Genomic DNA, 7,009 nt, shown 5'->3' on the forward strand with positions numbered 1-7,009 from the left:
CGGTACGTCCTTACAAAAAACTGCTATTTACATTTTTTTTGCATATTTTTGATAAATTTTTGAAACTTCAGGCATTTTACAAGAGAATGAGACCAACCTGACCTCTCTATGACAAAAATTAAGGCTGTTAGAGCAATTTTAAAAAATATATACTGCAAAATGTGCTTGAAAAAAGATAACCCCTGGGGGTTAAGGGTTGGAAAGTTCCAAATAGCCTGAGGGTAAAAGGGTTAATTGATATCCTTGTTTGAAAGAAGAATCCGAGAGTACCATGCATATGGGCATTAATTATAGGGACTATGATCCCCAAAATTTAATTGACTAAGTAGTACTGGTTGTAAAAAGAAAGAATTATTAAATGAACTGTTCAGTAAATGGGAAACATTTTTAAAAAGAGGAAGGAGGGCATTTATATTAAATGCTCTGCAACTTCACATAGATCATTTCTTTGATCTTTACGATAAGTATTTTTATGAATAGAACTTACCTGGCAGTTATATATATATATAGCTTAGTCTCTGACATCTATATATATATAACTGCCAGGTAAGTACAGTATTCACAAAACTTTGTTTTATCATAAAAATTCAATTTTTATGAATAGAACTTACCTGGCTGTTATATATATATAGCTTAGTCTCTAATATCTATATATATATAACTGCCAGGTAAGTATTCACAAAACTTTGTTTTATCATAAAAATTCAATTTTTATGAATAGAACTTACCTGGCTGTTATATATATATAGCTTAGTCTCTAATATCTATATATATATAACTGCCAGGTAAGTATTCACAAAACTTTGTTCTATCATAAAAACTCCATTTTTATGAATAGAACTTACCTGGCAGTTATATATGTATATATATATATATATATATATATATATATATATATATATATATATATATATATATATATATATATATATACCGGTATATATATATATATATATATATATATATATATATATATATATATATATATATATATATATATATATATATATATATATATATATATATATATATATATATATATATATATATATATATATATATATATATATATATATATATATATATATATATATATATATATATATATATATATATATATATATATATATATATATATATATATATATATATATATATATATATATATATATATATATATATATATATATATATATATATATATATATATATATATATATATATATATATATATATATATATATATATATATATATATATATATATATACAGTATATATCTATATATATATATATATATATATATATATATATATATATATATATATATATATATATAGATATATATATATATATATATATATATATATATATAGACGTCAGAGACTAAGAAATATATATATAACTGCCAGGTAAGTATTCACAAAACTTTGTTTTATCATAAAAACTCCATGTTTTATATAAGAACAAACTTTATTTCAATTGTTTATTGACTAAAAAGCTGTAGTGTTGTAAATTTGTTAGGCAAGCAACAATTGGTTACGTCACTGGTTAATTTTCTCACCGTTATTGTTTTCTCGGGTGAAGGTTAAGCATTCATTGCATATGGAAATCATTTCATTTTATGTAAGAGTACAGAAAATTTAAATGGTAAAATAATTTTTTATATTGCATTTTACTTAGAATGTGAGCCAGTATCATCAGATCTGTAGTTTAGTTATACCTCAATTGATAGTGTGTTTACATTTAAAGGAAGTAAATCTGGTATGTAATTGGTATTTTTTATTGTCTTATGAATTTTACAGAAATATGCTGGTGCTTTTTTGTCATAAGGTTTAGGTTATGTTATACCAAAGAATATTTGATAGATCTTTAATCTTTGAGAATACGATCATAAACTTAGTATGAAATTGTATCCTCGATTTAGATTGAAGATAGCATACATGTTAAAATGAAACTTCAGATGTGATGAAAGAGGGAATTACTTTATAAAAAAGGATAATGAAGATTATAAAGGTCGTTGAAAAGGTGATGGTTGAGATATTGAGGATAAATAAATTTTGGGAGATTATTATATACTGTACTTTCAATAGATAATTGCCATATTCAAAGGTAAGTACTAGTGGGAACAGGCTTGTATGGGCATCTTTTGATGATGTGTTTGAGAGAGTATAGTATAAGAAAAAAGAAAATCATGAGGGTAAAACTGCACCAAGCAAAAGATGTTGAATACATTGTTTATCTATCTATTTACCAAGGCACTTCCCCCTTTTTGGATGGTTAGCTGACATCAGACAAATAAACAAAAGGGGGACCTTTCCTCTCTCCGCTCCTCCCAGCCTGACGAGGGATTCAGCCGAGTTTGGCTGGTACTGCTAGGGTGCCACAGTCCACCCTCCCCCGTTATCCACCTCAGATGAAGTTTGTTACGCTGAATACCCTACTGCTGCTACCTCCGCGGTCACCAAGGCAATGGAGGAAGCAGCAGGGCCTACTGGAATTACGTCACAATCGCTCGCCATTCATTCCTATTTCTAGCGCACACAATTGCCTCTCTCACATCTATCCTCCTATTACCCAGAGCTTTCTTCACTCCATCCATCCACCCAAACCTTAGCCTTCCTCTTGTACTTCTCCCATCAACTTTTGCATTCATCACCTTCTTTATGAGACAGCCACTTTCCATTCTCTCAACATGGCCAAACCACCTCAACACATTCACATCCACTCTAGTTGCTAAATCATTTCTTACACCCGTTCTCACCCTCACTTCTTCTAACCCTATCTAAATGAGATACACCAGCCATACTCCTCAGACAAATCATCTCAAACACATTCAGTTTCTGTCTCCGTCACTTTCATTCCCCACAATTCCGATCCATACATCACAGTACAATCACTTTGTCATACAGAACTCTCTTTACATTCATGCATAACCCTCTATTCTTTACCACTCCCTTCACTGCCCCCAACACTTTGCATTCTTCATTCACTCTGATGTACATCTGCTTCCACTCCACCATTTGCTACAACAACAGACCCCAAGTACTTAAACTGAACTACTTCCTTAAGTAACTCTCCATTCAACATGACGTTCATCCTCGCACTACCCTCCCTTCTCGTGCATCTCATAACCTTACTCTTACCCCACATTAACTCATAACTTCCTTCCAAACTTGTCACTAATCCATTTGCTTCTCTTCCGATTCTGCAACCAGTACAGTATCATTCGCAAACAACAACTGATTTACCACCCATTCATGATCACTCTCATTTGTCATTTTCAATCCCCAACCAAGCACTCGAGCATTCACGTCTCTCACCACTCCATCAACAAACGAGTTGAACAACCATTGCGACATCACACATCCCTGTCTCAGCCCCACTCTCATTGGAAACCATTTGCTCACTTCATTTCCTATCCTATCACACGCTTTACTACCTTTGTAGAAACTTCACAACAGTCATTGTTTATCACTCCAAAAGCCCATATGCCTTGGAAAACAAGCACAATTCAACAGATTTTGATTTCCAGCAACAATACTAAGGAATGCGTTACTGCTATATTGTTTAAGTAGTACCTTTATTCCTAAAGAAAAATTGTACTAGAAGATTGATTGATTGATTTTGAGTTTTCTGGCATACTGATATTGAAAGTGAATGTACCTGAAGAGTAAAGGCTTGTTATTCATTACGGAGAATGAACACATACATGATGAATCTCTGCCACTCAATACAACCTTAATCTGGCAACACCTACAGTAGATCGAGGTATCTATGTATAAAAGCATCCTACTTGTAACAGGTAAGAACATCTCGGAGCCTTTGAAGTGAAGATATTTTACAAAATATTTAATGAATAAATAGATACATACGTGTACATTTAAACATTTTTTGCAGTGCATTTGAAGTATTGTAATATGATTTATTTTAAATATACAGGTCTTTGAGAGGATAACGTCATCAAGGAGTACCGTAGGAAGGTGGGGGCCATTGAAAAATCTTATACGCTTCCTCATCTTTACAAATCAACTGTGAGGGCAAGACAATGGGACAAGCTGTTTGAGTATATTATGGACCTGTGCATTTGCAACACATAGCTCCTGAATAAGAGACTGCTAATCGTCACTTGAAAAGCCGATGTCTCTAAAGAATATCCAGTGTGACATCTCAAGATTTACAAAATGTGAGAAGACCATGGCTCCAAGGTTGACACAGCTCTGTATGCAGTGAGAGCTCATGCCAGTGCCGAAAAAAGGACAGAAGATGAATATGCCATATGACAACCAGAAATTATCACACCAAGAAGTGTCATATGCCTATCTTTATCCCCAAGAGGATGATGTGCAATACTGCTTAAAGAAGGATAATGTCCACCATGCTCAATGGATGTGCACTGTCTGATGTGGTCGTCTCGTTGCTAGACACCAGGAACTGCTTTATTGCTTTCCATGCCCTTCCAGGTAGGAAGACCAGTGGCTCCTAAGTCCCCCACATTTCTAAGCCCAGTGGTAGCAGTAATGCCAAGTACTGGATCCTACCTCATTGATCAGTCATATCTCAGGTACAGTTCTTTTATATTTTTGTACACTATTTCTAATTTTAATTCCCTTTTATGACCTTGTTTTTATAACTGTCGATTGGTAAATGTAAATTTGTATTTGTAATGCCACTTTATATTTTTGTACACTAAGGTATTTTCTACATATAAGCACTAGAATTTAAATGTTTATATAAGAATTCCTTTTAAACAATGAAAAATTATATAAAACCAGTTATTTTTACCAATTTTAGGCAAAGTGGTAAGTGGAAATCCTTAATGTGTAATGGGCAATAACGCCTGAATGGACATAGCGTTGTCACAAGACGACCAGGTGAGTAGCCCACACAGCCTATATATTCTATACAACTTTGCAAGAACCAAGTGCACTTTCTGAAAAATTTAGCGAGTAAAAATACTGTACTTGAAACATGATTCAATGAAAGTATGGGTCTTTCATGGAGGTGTAGACCCAAATGGTATTTTTCCTTTGTTTTTTTAGACAGCAGATTTCTTAGCTCCAAAGTTATCAGCTATTTTGCGCAACTTAGGATGGCTCGTCAGGTTTGAGAGAGACATGTCCTGTCCTCTTTGATGGCAATGGCTTATCCAAAGAACACATGGAGTCTCGTAGAAAACTACCATTCTTTTTTCGATGTGATATCCTTTTCCCTAATCTCGCCTTTGGAGAAGGTAGAGATGAGGGGGTCACAATACTTCTGGTTGGACGAGTATAAAACTCGTCTTGAGAGGATCCCAATTGTATTGAATGACTGCAGTCGACCTTTAGGAAGATGCTTTGTCGATCGAAGTGGACCTTCTCCAATAGACAACCTCTATCGGAGAAAGCCTGTATTCTCCATTGTACTTCGGGAGTTTATCGAAAGTCTTCTGGTTGTGGCCATCCTTTCTTAATCTGCTGAGGGACAATACACAGCTGTGAAGGGCTTGTCACCTTTCTTAATGTGCAGAGGGACAATACACAGCTGTGAAGGGCTTGTCACCACACTGTCATGCCATTTCCCCGTACACCTTGATGGGTAAGACCTGTAATCCTGATGAAAGCTTTGGTTGTCGTTCCTCTTTATTCTACAGCACTACCGTGGGGGAAGGAGGAAATGGGCCTTGTCGTTCGACCTCTGGAGTTGGTTTCCTTTTTGCCTTCTTAAATTGTACCTCCACAAATGTATCGTCCAACTGCCTCCTTTTCTTAGCACAGACAATTCCTTGTGGAGGATGTATCGTCCATCTGCCTCCTTTTCTTAGCACAGACAATTTCTTGTGGAGGGATCAGCTCCTATGGTGGAAGTCTGGCACTATTGAGTAGCACTCTCTCCTAAAACGTGTGTTTGTGTTGAGCGCCGCATGCTCCTGATTCCTCTCTCTGGGCTGAGTGTCTCGTGTGTATGGTTGGTTTCGTGAGACAGTAGGGCTAACGCTCTCAACTGAAGCCTCGCTTTTCTGGGGTTCCCATTTAGTAAATGGGAGGTGTTCTTTGTTCTCCCTCATTTTTGGGACTAGCAACTGGTTTAAAAAATTAGGATAATATCCCTGGAGGGAGAAACGGGATAGCTTTTCACCAGCATTAGATGCAGGATGAACTACATGGCTAAAAGTCCAAAAACTGCTACCTTCATTCCCTCATGAGTATGCTGAGCCCTCTCACATACAAAGTCTCTGTCATAGGAGTCAATGCTCCTGTGTGGCCAAGAGAGCGATGGTGCAATAGAGAGCTGCCAAGATGCAGCATGGCATTTCTCATCCCACTTGCAAAGCGCTTCAGCCAGAGCTACCTCAATGGCCGGAGTACCCAAGATTGGAGGTCAACCTGAATCATATGCCTCCCTTCTTCTCTTGGGGAAGAAGGGGAGTCTATCACCTTGGACGAATGCCCTTGAGAACAAGTGTCGATGACCTTTTTCGGATTGCTCTCCGAGGAGAGAATCGAAGAAGAGCCAGAGTGGAGAGATGGCGTTGGCGAAGCTGGAGGAGAATGAAAGCGCTTGGCTTGCTTCATCTTATGTTGGAATCTCATCCACTGGGAGGGCAACCACTCCCTGCACACATCCTGAGGGGAATCCTTAGTGCAGATGGCAGTGCCTTCTGCGCGTCAGACACACGAGGGAGGATAAACCTCAACCTTACTCTTGAAGGTTCTACAATGACGATTCGGCAATCCTGGACGTAACCACATCTTGACAGACAATCATACTGTAATGAGAGAAAGCAAGAATAAGAAACATTCAGCCTGGTTGGAGACTGTTAGAAAGACTTCTGTTCAAAAATGCCATTATCTCAATGGAGGCTTGGATCACTGGCAGACCCGGCCCTATAGTGGTACTGGCCAGCAATTGCCAGAATCTACCCCTACGAAAGGACGAGGGTTTTTATTCAGGTAGGAACAACTAGCATTTAATGGTAAGAAGCACACTAGGTGTGCACTGGGTTTTCAATAACCATTGCGAGGAGC

Source organism: Palaemon carinicauda, chromosome 45, assembly GCF_036898095.1.
Source record: "Palaemon carinicauda isolate YSFRI2023 chromosome 45, ASM3689809v2, whole genome shotgun sequence".
NCBI lineage: Eukaryota > Metazoa > Arthropoda > Malacostraca > Decapoda > Palaemonidae > Palaemon > Palaemon carinicauda.